The 13,810-nt window shown below is 39.8% G+C and overlaps 1 non-coding gene across 1 annotated transcript; it reads left to right on the plus strand.

Moving 5' to 3' along the window:
- The first annotated feature begins 394 nt into the window (after positions 1-394).
- LOC119926193 lies at positions 395-532 on the plus strand. Its single transcript, XR_005450089.1, has one exon. It is a non-coding gene; the product is annotated as a small nucleolar RNA SNORA7 (small nucleolar RNA).
- The last annotated feature ends 13,278 nt before the right edge of the window (positions 533-13,810 follow it).

The raw sequence follows: 13,810 nt of genomic DNA on the forward strand, positions 1-13,810 counted from the left end.
CTGAAAGGAAAATCTATTTCTAGCTAGATGCAGTGAGCACTCTGTCTTCTCCCCGACAATGGTCCTCAATTCTCCTTGAGCACACACCCGAACCACAAGCAGTTTTCTTTCTTTTATTCCTCCTCTGAACTCTGGCAAATTCATCCTCAGAACTACTAATGGGGACTACCTGATCTAAGACTTTAAATTGCTTTTAAAGAAGAAGTGAGGTAGTTCACTTCTTCCTCATATAATTACTTTTCTACCATTCATAGTTGTGCTGCTTAAAGCCAGAGTATTTCTCTATGTCTTAAATAATGGGCCTTGTCCCGGGAGAGGTTTAATTTCATCACCACTGGGAATGCAGAAACTAGATTTTACTCAACAATTTTGAATATCAGTAGAAGGAAGTAATCCCCTCTCAGAGACACACCTGGAGAGTTCCTAGTAATCTACCAGTCTCGACTACAGGAGGGAGAGTCAGGCAGAGGCATAGCAATTCCATTCCTAGCTTGGGCAGTGGCTAGTGAGTGGAAGGCAATCTGCTACAAGTCAAAACCCACGTGTGTGGGCAGCAGTGGCATGGGACAGAATCAAGGGTGAAGACTCAAATTTACTGCGTAGAGGGAGGCAATGGTAAACCATTTCCCTATTTTTACCAAGAAAACTCTTTGGGTACACTACCAGAATGATTACAGTTGGAGGTGGGGAGTTCTGGGCTTAGAACAGTGCTTTGCACATAGTAAGCGCTTAACAAATGCCATTATTATTATTATTATTGTCTTATGTCCATGGTGTCGCTATGGGTCAAAGACGACTCGACGGCATAAGACAAGACAAGAAGGAAGTAATACAAACACCCCTCTATTTAACAGTGAGCTAGCACCTTGAAAATCAATCAGAAGTATGGATGTTACTTGGTTCTAATATTAGGTTGATTACATGCCGCCTATTGAGTAAAATAGCACAAATCCTTTAGAAAATTTAGAGAAGACATAAAAACTCTCCTAAGATGAAGCTCAGACAGACAGGAAAATATGGGCATTAGAAATATTAAAATGTAAAGATGCAAATAGGATTCCCCCAGGACTGTTTACCTCACATCCTCTTTAATCAGCAATCCTTCTGACCTCGACTATCATCAGTTGTGCAACCTCAGACTGAGTCCTGAGCAGTTATGTAAAAAAACCTATGAAGCATAGCTGACCACTTCCCAAGATTCAGCTCATTAACAAGAGCAGGTCTTTTTAATTTATTTGTCATGTTGTGGTTTTAAAATGCTTTGGGTTTATAGAACTGGGAAAGGTTACAAAAGTTGTTTTTCAAAGAATAGTAAAGCACTAATGATACATCTTAAGAGTAGCATGTGTTTTCCAGTTTTATTCCTATCATTATCTAATAGTGTTTCCATTCACTGACAATCATAATTTTGAATGACTTGGCATTTTATGCAAATAAAGATAATCTCTCACCTAGTTAAGCCATTAGAATGGTAATGAAGTTTCATATTCCCTAGCCATGATTCTAAAGGGGATTCTAGTAAGGATAGTTGCCAAAGTTGTTAATCAATCAATCAACTGCATTTACTAAGTGCTTACTGTGTGCAAAGCACTGTACCAGGTTTTAGGAGAAAAAGATGTAATGAGTTAATGACATGTTCCCTGTCCACAGGAGCTTACAGTCTTGAGGGGGATACACATATTGAAATTAATTACAGTTATGAACATAAGTGCTGTGGGACTGGTCAACAGGTCCATTAATTTAAAATACAATCAGGTAGGAAAAAGAGAACACTGTTAATTTTCTACTTTCTTTTTAAAATTCACTTGTCAATCATAAATTTATCATATTTAGCGGTGTTAAGATATTATATGTTTATGGAGCTGGAAAGGATCCTCATTTGAAAATCTAGGCTTTACTGTATGTTGCATTTTATATGTTGCTAGAAGACATTAAGTAGTCATTGAAGACATAATTGGCACTCTGCAGTCCTCTAGCATAATAATGATGGTATTTGTTAAGTGCTTATTATGTGCCAAGCACTGTTCAAGCCCTGGGGTAGATACAGGGTAATCAGGTTGTCCCACATGGGGCTCACGGACTTAATCCCCATTTTACAGATGAGGTAGCTGAGGCACAGAGAAGTGAAGTGACTTGCCCAAACCTCCTAAAATGCATACAGAAACAGATCTCAGGTACTGCTGGCTTAACGAAGAAGAAAGTTGTCTTCTAAACAGTGTGTCTGGTATTTTGCCTACTGCCAGTTCCTTGGGAACACCAATTGCTATTTCTAACATCTTTATTAGGTTTTATTAAGCAATAAAGTTATTTAATTCTCAAGAGAGAGAAAAGGCAAAGAGGAATATTTGCATATATGGAAAACACATCATCCGTCTAATAATTGTTTTAGTTCTTAAGTGCAGAGCATCGTTACCATTATGCTTGGGAGAGTATAATACAATGGAATTAGCAGACACATTCCCTGAATAAGCTTACAGTCAAGGGGGGAGATAGACATTAATATGAATAAATGATATATAATATATAATTTAAAGATGTATACATAACTGCTGTGCAGTTGGGGGTGAGGCAAATATCAAATGTCCAAAGGTCAAAAATCCGAGTGCATAGATGAGATAGATAACCTAGATGACCTCCTCAACCTCTAAGTTGCCTTCAACACCCTCGACCATCCCCTTCTCTTGGAAACGTTAACCAACCTCAGCTTCAGTGACACTGCCCTCTCCTCGTTCTTCTCCTATCTGTGTGTCTGCTCATTCTGCTCATCTGTTGGGCTGCTCCTCTGCTTCCCACCCCTTAAATATGGGTGTCCCTCAAGGTTCAGTTCTGTGTCCCTGTCTATTCTCCATCTCCCTCTAGTCCCTTGGAGAAATATATTCGCTCCAATAATGGTTTCAAGTACCATCTCCATGTGGATGATTCACAAATCTATATCTCCAGCCCTGATCTCTCTCCCTCTATGCACTTTCACATCTCCTGATTTCAAGACATCTCTACTTGGATATCCTGTCATCACCTTAACCTTAACTTGTCAAAAACAGAACTACTTATGTTCCCATCCAAACCCTCTCTGTCCCCTGACTTTCCCATATCTGTAGATGGCACCACCATCTTTCCTGTCTCACAGGCCCATAACCTTGATATCATCCTTGACTCCTCTCTCTCATTCAACCCACATATTCAATATATTACTAAATCCTTTCAGTTCAATCTTCACAACATTGCTAAAATCTGCCCTTACCTCTCCATCCAAATACTAATCCCAATAATCCAAGCACATATCCTATCCCACCTTGATTACTGTATCAGCCTTCTTGCTGACCTCCCTGCCTCCTGTCTCTCCCCACTCCAGTACAAACTTCACTCTGCTGCCCAGATCATTTTTCTAAGAAAATGCTCAAGCCGTGTTTCTCCACTCAAGAACTTTCACCTCTGCATCAAACAGAAATTCCTTACCATTGGCTTCAAAGCACTCAATCACCTGGCCTTCTCCTACCTCACCCCGCTACGCTCCTACTAAAACCAAGCCCACACACTTCACTCCTCTAATGCCAACCTACTCACTATACTCAGAGAAGCAGTGTGGCTCAGTGGAAAGAGCACGGGCTTTGGAGTCAGAAGTCATGGGTTCAAATCCCAGCTCCGCCAGTTGTCAGTTGTGTGACTTTGGGAAAGTCACTTCACTTCTCTGCGCCCCAATTACCTCATCTGTAAAATGGGGATTAAGACTGTGAGGCCTCCCGGGGGACAACCTGATTACCTTGTAACCTCCCCAGTGCTTAGAACAGTGCTGTGCATATAGTAAGCACTTAATAAATGCCATTATTATTATTATACCTCAATCTTGTCTGTCTTGCTGCCGACCTCTTGCCCACATCCTGCCTCTGGCCTGGAATGTCCTCCTTCCTCATATCGGACAGACAATTACTCTCCCCCCCAAAAGGCTTATTGAAGGCACATGTCCTCCAAGAGACCTTCCTTGACTAAGCCCTCTATTCCTTTTCTTCTACTCTCTACTGCGTCACCCTGACTTGTTCCCTTCATTCATCCCTAAATTCATTCATTTATTCAGAGAAGCAGCATGGTTTAGTGGAAAGAGCCCGGGCTTGGGAGTCGGAGGTCATGGGTTCTAATTCTGGCTCGGCTACTTCAATCAATTGTATTTATTGAGCGCTTCCTGTGTGCAGAGCACTGTACTAAGCGCTTGGGAAGTACAGGTTGACAACATATAGAGACAGTCCCTACACAACAGTGGGCTCACAGTCGAGAAGACTTGCCTGCTGTGTGACTTCGGGCAAGTCTCTTGACTTCAATGGGCCTCAGTTGCCTCATCTGTAAATTGGGAATTAAGACTGTGAGCCCCACATGGGACAATCTGCTGACCTTGTATCTACCACAGTGCTTGGCACGTAGTAAGCACTTAACAAATACCATAATTACTATTATTATTATTATTATTATCATTATCCCCCCTCCCAGCCCCACAACACTTATGTACAGATCTGTAATTTATTTATACTAATGTCTGTCTCCTCCTCTAGACTATTGTGTTAAGGACTGTTCTAAGAACTGGGGTAAATGTAAATTCATCAGGTGGGATTTAGTCCCTGTCCCATAAGGGGCTTACAGGCTAAGTAGGATAGAGAACAATGATTGAATCCCCCATTTTCCTGATGAGGAAAATGAGGCATAGAGAAGGTAAGTGACTTCTCTGAGATCACACAACAGGCAACTGTTGAAGCTAAGATTAAATCCAGGTCCTCTGACTCCCAGGACCACACTCTCTCCAGTAGGCCACTCTGCTCTTCCACCTTTGAGTTTTAATTCTCATTTGATTTCTAATTGTTGAGAAACCTGGTAAATCTATGGATACCAAATTTCAAAATGTTTGTATTCACTTGATGAACAGTTGTGTTTTCCATGCTGAATCCATACAAGTCAGATGAATATGATTTCCCAATGGTTCAACCTGACATCATGTTTGCCAGCTCTTTTTCCATTGCTCAAATCATTATCTTATTATACTATTCACCTGTAGCAATTTTCTGGCATACCAATCAATACGGTTTATTGAGCACATACTCTGCCCAGAGCACTGTACTGGATGCTCAGGGCTTTGTATAATATAGCAAACTAGGGCCAACAAGTATTTTATTTGTCACCACTGGAACATGACAATTGCACCCTCCTTTTGGGAGAACACAAGGAAATTTAATTTAGTTTATATCATTCAAATCCCAGCTCTGCTATTTTTGTGCTGTGTGACCTTGGCTGAGTCACTTCACTACCCTGTGATGCAGTAACCTCATCTGTAAAATGGATATTAACACTGCCATCCCCATGTGGGACAGGGACTGTGTCCAACCTAATTAGCATATATCTATTATTATTATTAATCATATTTATTGAGTGCTTACTGTGTGCAAAGCACTGTACTAAGCACTTGGGAGAGTACAATATAACATCAAACACATTCCCTGCCCACAACCAGCTCACAGTCTAGAGGGGGAGACAGACATTATTATAAATAAATAAATTGATAAATAAATAAATTACAGAGATATGCATATGTGCCATGGGGAAAGGAGAGAAGATGAATGAAGGAGCAAGTGTGAGCGGCTCAGAAGGGAGTGGGAGAAGAGGAGAGGACGGCTCAGTCAGGGAAGGCTTCCTGGAGGAGGTGTGCCTTCAATATGTGCCTATCCTAGTGCTTAGTACAATGCATGGCACTTAGTAAGCACTTAACAAATACCATAAATAAACTCACCCCATGCTAATATGAATTAGAGGATGTGAATAAAGTCAATTAATATTTCAGCCTTGCTGAGTACAGTAATCCTCATCAGTTCTAATAATAATGTTATTGTGCCAAACACTTTGCTAAAAGCTAGGGTACATGTAAAATGATCAGATGGGTTAGGGTGCCTGTCCCACAAGGTGATTACAAACTAAGAGGTAGGGAGAGGAGGTATCATATCCCCATTTTTCAGATGAATACACTGTGGCATGCAGTAATTGAGTAACTTGTCCGGGATTACAAAACAGCCCCTTCCTTCCTCTCCCCCTCCTCCCCCTCTCCATCCCCTCCGTCTTACCTCCTTCCCTTCCCCACAGCACCTGTATATACGCATATATGTTTGTACATATTTATTACTCTATTTATTTATTTATTTTACTTGTACATATCTATTCTATTTATTTTATTTTGTTAATATGTTTGGTTTTGTTCTCTGTCTCCCCCTTCTAGACTGTGAGCCAACTGTTGGGTAGGGACTGCCTCTATATGTTGCCAACTTGTACTTCCCAAGTGCTTAGTACAGTCCTCTGCACACAGTAAGCACTCAATAAATACGATTGATTGACTGATTGATTGATTGATTGACTAGCAGAACTGGGATTAGACCCAGGCATTTCCCCTAGTCTGCAAACTCCTCTATAGACTATGAGCTCCTTGTGGGCAGGGATTGCGTCTACCAACTCTGTTATACTTTACTCTCCCAAGTGCTTCATGTAGAGAAGCAGTGTGGCTCTGTGGAAAGAGCCCGGGCTGGGGAGTCAGAGGTCATGGGTTCTAATCCCGGCTCTGCCACTTGTCAGCTGTGTGACTTTGAGCAAGTCACTTAATTTCTCTGCACCTCAGCTACCTCATCTGTAAAATGAGGATGAAGACTGTGAGCCCCATGTGGGACAACCTGATCACCTTGTATCCCCAGTGCTTAGAACAGTGCTTGGCACATAGTAAGTGCTTAACAAATGCCATCATTATTATACAGTGCTCTGGAAACCATCCTAAGCACCCAATAAATATGATTAATTGATTTCCACTAGGCCATATATATGATATACCCATAACAACCAGTACCACCTCCTCATCCTGTTTTCCCAATACTAGACTTAAAAGAAAAGCAAAAATTAAATACAATAATAATTTACAATGACAAATTGTTAATTCCTTCAAGAGCCTAACAAAAACATACTAACAGGGAAACAGAATTCATTCACTCTCTTTTGGACCTCTTGATCTGTATACAGTTTAGTGGCTCAGTAAATACTGGTGATTGATTCCATCTTAGGTCATGAGCATGGGGCAATTGGAATTTCTTGTGAACAAAAGGGATCTGTTGTATATCTAAATCAAAATAGTATTTTGTCAAACTATATTGGTTATCTTTGTATCTTTTATTTAGCCAGGTGTAGAAACATTTCTGATGCTGTGATGGGCCTGTTAACTTCATTTCATTTCTCTGAAATCCAATAGCATTTCAGGCATACTGTAAATGCATCTACAGTCTTTATGGGGAAAAGTTGAAAGAAATATAAGTAATAAAATGAAAACCTATGGGCATATTGCATTAATAAGAAGAACATAAGGAAAGCAACACCCAATCAAGAAAAGTGTTAATATAGAATTTACTTCAAACATTTTATATACTAGATGAATCTACTGACATCCCAAAACAAGAACACATCACAGAGTAGTTGATGAAGCACAGATGCTGCCTTAAGTGTTTAATTTCTGAAGGGACAGAGTTTGTACCAAGCCCTGGAGCCATCTAAAATGAAATGTCACATATGGCAACTTGTTCCTTGAAAGGTTTTCTGATTCTTATGAGTGATAAACTGCAGCTGCAGCAATCTAAGAGAAAGGAAAGGAAGGCCTTGATGACTGAGGCTGGGAGACAAACCTTTCCTTAGCCAGGTGGAGTTCATTAGGCTGATGTGTCCGTGAGAAGGCCATTAATTTTTTAGCAACACTGAAATACAATCTCCAACCATGCAGAGCTAAATGTGTCTGGAGAACCGGAGAAAGACTGACAAGTCTGGCATGCAATGACCATGAATGGGGTGCTCCACGTGGGTAGGGGTACTCAGGGACAGAGATGCAAAAACCCCAATGTCTCAAAATAGTAATCACAGAGTATGGAACAGTGGTATTTCTTAAGGCTTTTTCTGTGTGCCAACCACTGCACTAATCACTGTGGTAAATACTAGATAATCAGGTCCCAAACAGGACTCACGGTCTAAGTAGGAGACAGAACAGGTACCGAATCACCATTTTAAATAATAATAATAATAGTAATAATTGTGGTATTTGTTAAGTGCTTCCTATGTGCCAGGTACTACACTAACCGCTGGGGTAGATACTAGGAAATAGGGTTGGACACAGGCCCTGTTCCACCTGGGACTCACAGACTTAATTCCCATTTTACAGATGAGGTCACTGAGGCCCAGAAAAGTGAAATGACCAAGGTCACACAGCAGACAAATGGCAGAGTCAGGTGTAGAAGCCAGGTTCTTCCAACTCCCAGGACCGTGCCCTTCCCACTGGACCAAGTGGAGTGTGGAGAAGATATAGTTGCTCACATCAGATTTCCCCCGCCCCCTTTCCCCGAGTCACAGAGAAGGCTACTGGAGAAGCCACTGACAACTTTCTACAGAAACGCTCTGGGCATGTCACTCCCCTTCTCAGAAATCTCCAGTGGTTACCCATCAACCTTCGAATGAAGCAAAAACTCCTCACTCTCGGCTTCAAAGCTCTCTATCACCTCACCCCCCTCTACCTCACCTCCCTCCTCTCCTTCTACAGCCCAGCCCACACCCTCCGCTCCTGTGCCGCTAACCTCCTCACTATACCTCGTTCTCACCTGTCCCGCCATCGACCCCTGTCCCACATTCTACCTCTGGCCTGGAATGCCTTCCCTTCTCACATCCGCCAAACTATCTCTCTTCCTCCCTTCAAAGCCCCACTGAGAGCTCACCTCCTCCAGGAGGCCTTCCCAGACTGACACCCCTTTTTTCCTCTCCTCTTCCTTCCCTCCCCATCACCCCCCAGCCCTACCCCCTTCCCCTCTCCACAGTACTTGAGTATATTTGTACATATTTATTACTCTATTGATTTTATTAATGATGTGTATATAACTATAATTCTATTTATTCTGATGGTATTGACACCTGTCTACTTGGTTTTTTTTTGTTGTCTGTCTCTCCCTTCTAGACTGTGAACCCGTTGCTGGGTAGGGACTGTCTCTATATGTTGACGATTTGTACTTCCCAAGTGCTTAGTACAGTGCTCTGCACAAAATAAGTGCTCAATAAATATGATTGAATGAATGAATGAATTTTTTGTTCACATCTAGCTAGGAAGCACCATCAGAAGCATCATAATTATATACTAAACACTTATGTGCATATACCCACCCACAGACATGTTCATATTCATGCTTTAAGTATTTTTGAAGCACTTCATTATTTACAATAGTCTTTCATCAAGACTGAAGTTTCCAGAATTAGTAATTTTGATTTCCACTATGGTCAAAATCTGAAATTGGATTTTATTCCCCCAACTAAAGTTGCAGTGTAATAGAAATGGCATTGTTGGGGAAGTAGGTAAACCTGTATTCAAGACCCAGAACCGTAAATGTCTGTGTGACCTTGGGTATGTCATATAGCTTCTCTGGGCTTCATTTCTTCATCCTCTCAGATAGAATCAAAACTCTCCATCTTGCGTATTTCCCAGGGATCTAGTGAAGATGAATGAGATAATTGATATAAAAGTCCTGGGTGCAATCTGGAAGAGATATAAAGCATAAATCCAAGGTCATATTATTTGGGGATTTAGACTTTATTATGCTTAAGCCTAAAATAAAATAAATGATAATGGCATGAATGAGACTAGTTATTTTGTGGATAAATAGGCATCTCTTCCCTAAAAAATATGGTAAAAACAAAATCTTCAGGTTCCAATCTAGATACCGTTAGACACAGGCAATTGAGGTTAATACATATATATGGCAAATATGCATTTGAGAAATGGGTTATCACTGCAGCCCAACATTTGGAACAGGAAATAGGAAAATAACTTTGGACCTATTACTTTAGACCCATAATTTTGTAATGGAGTTCTCTTCCCAGACTCCCAAGGACATTATCCTTTCAACGGCTAATAGAGATAAAATTCCAGGAACTGTTGTATGCTGATGTTTGTGCTCTGAATGCAGGTACAACAAAGGACACATTGATTATGAATTGTTTGGGGCAATCAGTGCAATGCTCTGAACTAACAGTAAGCTTCACAATAAATCCCTTAGATGGTGAACCCCACGGGGTTCAGGAACCATCAGAAGTGATTATCTTTTACCTACCCCAACATATGGCACAGTGCTTGGTACATAGTTAGGACTTAAGCAGCATGGCCAAATGGATAGAGCATGGGCTTGGGAATCAGAAGGAGCTGGGTTCTAATCCCAGCTCCACCACATGTCTGCTGTGTGACCTTAGGCAAGTAATTTACCTTCTCTATTCTTCAGTTACCTCATCTGTAAAATGGGGTTTAAGGCTATGAGCTCCATGTGGGACAAGGACTGTGTCCAATCTGATTACTTTGTATCTACCTAAGTGCTTAGAACAGTGCCTAGCACAAAGCAAGTGCTTAACAGATACTACAATTATTATTATTATTATTATTATGAAGACAACAGACATCATATACCAGTCCCTTCTCATTAAATGTTCTACATGTTAATATTTGGTGAATTTTTTTTCTCAGACTGAATCCTGTCTTTTTCTCACCACAACACCACACACCATACCTGTATGCATGTCCTTTGTTTGAAGGAGACCACTTTGATGGTGAAATTCACCTATTGGTGCATATGTGACTGAAAAAGCTGATATAGGATTCTTAGTACCAACTAAATTGTGAACTCCTAAAGAGTGTGACAAGAATGTAGTTTCCAGAATAAGTAATTTTTTTATGTCCTCTACAGTTAAAATCTGAAATTGGACTTGCATTCCCTGGAATGCTGAAATTTCTGTGCTGCTGGTGCTACTTTTGCATTTGCTTCTTTGTCTCAGAAATCTTACAAAGTTTCCACTCAAGGAGAACTATTCCTTTCCCTATTACAGACCTCCAAGCTAGTCTACCTACAGCAGCTGACTACCATTTTTTCACCAGAGATGCAGCATTGCTGAGACTGTTTTACTGCAATCCTAAAATGTTTCCTCTGCCCTTTTTACTTTCAGTTTCTAGTTTCAGTGCTCCATGGAACAATTGCTTTAATATCCTACTATTGTCTTTTCTTCTTTTAACTCCACATAGTGCAATTGGATTACGCTGAGCATCGTTTCAACGCTTTATTGTTTGAGATTTTATCTTGCCAATTGATGTGGATGGAACACCTTTCAAAGGTTGGAAATGGCATCTATGGGTAGTGTAACACTGCAACCAACTGATATCAAATGGAATAAAGTTATATTGTTTTGTAGCATATTACACTGTCATTTTTCACATTCTCTTACAACTGGGAACATATGTGAAAGCATTAGACTTTGCCAAGACCTAAATCCTTAGAAGAAATGATGAATCCAACAAACAGCAGAAGGAATGAAGAGTCCGAATGTAAAATTCAGGGATTCACAGCCCCATCACTCACTTGCAGTATGATCTGAGACAGGTCACCTAGCCTGCATGGACAGTAATATTTTCACCTACATAATGGGAATGTGGAATTTCTGTTTCCCTCATCAGAATATTTAGGTTGGTCTTATGTTGTCAGCAGTGAACACCAAACTAATTTATTGAACCTGGAAACTGAATCCATTTTACCTGGATTCCTTATCATATATTTTCACAGAGGTTCTCTGAGACAGACCTGCCTCAGAAAAGGAACTGAAATCCAACTCATCAAATACAAAGTATCCTGAATTTTGACACTCATTCATATATCATTTTTTAAGGTTTTCTGCTGAAGCTATTTTTTAGACACTGAGACATCTTGATTGCCAGCCTCTATATTTAGCCAACCCTCATTTTCCCTCAATTGATCAATTAATTGTATTTATTGAGTGCTTACTGTGTGCAGAGCACTGTACTAAGCGCTTGGGAATTCCAAGTTGGCAACATCTAGAGACGGTCCCTACCCAACAGCGGGCTCACAGTCTAGAAGGGGGAGGCAGACAACAAAATCAATCAATCAACCGCATTTATTGAGCGCTTACTGTGTGCAGAACACTGTACTAAGTGCAACAAAACATATTAACAGAATAAAACAAATAGAATAAATACGTACAAGTAAAATAAAGAAATAAATAGAGTAATAAATTCATTCATTCAATTGTATTTACTGAGCGCCTACTGCGTGCAGAGCACTGGACTAAGCGCTTGGGAAGGACAAGTTGGCAACATCTAGAGACGGTCCCTACCCAACAGCGGGCTCACAGTCTAGAAGGGGTAGACAGACGACAAAATCAATCAATCAATCAACTGGATTTATTGAGTGCTTACTGTGTGCAGAACACTGTACTAAGCGCAACAAAACATATTAACAGAATAAAGTAAATAGAATAAATACGTACAAGTAAAATAAAGAAATAGAGTGATAAATTAATTCATTCAATCGTATTTATTGAGCGCTTACTGCGTGCAGAGCACTGGACTAAGCACTTGGGAAGGACAAGTTGTGTGACTCTGGGCAAGTCACTTGCTCACTTTCCCCTGATTGTGGCTCAATTAAGTCATAGTTCTCCAGGTTAGATGTGTATTTGTTTATGACACTAGTATACAGTATAGTGTAAGCACATTCCTATTGGCTGCATTTGAATGAAAACAAAATTAGTTTTCTCTCTACACTTGCCACTTATTGTAGTTAGAAAAACAACACCCTGATTCATTTAATTTTCCTGATTCCTTATGGTCTCACTAAGGGCTAATTTGTTATATTTCAAACTGGGCCTCTTGAGTACTTCTGTAAACACTAGTCAAAATTTTCCAAAATATTGGAACTCAAAGTTGTCTGGCCTGTTTAGTTTACTTAAAGCCCTGGTCTTAGCCGAGGTATGGCTGAAACAAACTTCAAACCGAACTATAGCAGTTGTACTGTGAAGAATATTATACCTAGTGAGGACTTTTCTTTTGTCTTTATCCCAGATCAACCACTAAATCACACTGGACCAATCTACTCTATGTCTTATCCACAAATCAGAGAAAATATCATTATCATGAAACCTACAAAAGATTAGGATACCTACATAAGATTATAAACTAGGTCAGGAAAATGGGGAAAATAAATTGAAAGTAAAAGCAATAAAAATCAGGTTTTCAACCTACAATAACTCTCAAATTGATGTCTAATGTCCATTGATTGCCACAAGAATAATCAACAGATCTTTCCTTTTCTTACACAGCACAAGCATGTTTAACATGTTTTAGCACCTAAATTTTGCCTCTACATTGAATACAGTAAATATTTGATGTGGACAAAGGATGCACAAAATACAAGATTTACCTGGAAATAAAATGACAGATGACAGCAACAATACAATTTAAACAAAAACTAGTGTCTAAGAAAAATAAATTGCATTTACTTTTTGATATAATACTAGAATACAAGTACACACATTACTGAAAACCTCAGGAAACAGCCAAATTCTCTAACATGAGCATGTGCTGATGGATGTATAAACTAATTTTAATTTCCAGGAACAAGGAATACATATAATCAGAACTATCTGGAGTTGTCTCTTCTTCCTAGGTAATACTTTCCTGGACTACCAGAATCCTCCCAATCTAGCCTTTTGCTACTGATGGAGACTTATAGGGTTGGCTTAAATTGCCTCTCAGAAACTATTAAGCATAAGAATAACCTGGATTTAATCGCTTATAATGCATGTGCAAGAAAGTAACCTCCTGCCATGAAAAAGTCAGGAAAGTTCAAGAATAAAAGTATTCAAATGCCTACAATTAAACTTTCTTAATTTCTCCCTTATAGATTTTCCCATTTGATACTTTCAGATATTAAAATCCTATCTATGC

The sequence above is a fragment of the Tachyglossus aculeatus genome, chromosome 3 (genome assembly GCF_015852505.1).
Source record: "Tachyglossus aculeatus isolate mTacAcu1 chromosome 3, mTacAcu1.pri, whole genome shotgun sequence".
In the NCBI taxonomy this organism is placed as follows: domain Eukaryota; kingdom Metazoa; phylum Chordata; class Mammalia; order Monotremata; family Tachyglossidae; genus Tachyglossus; species Tachyglossus aculeatus.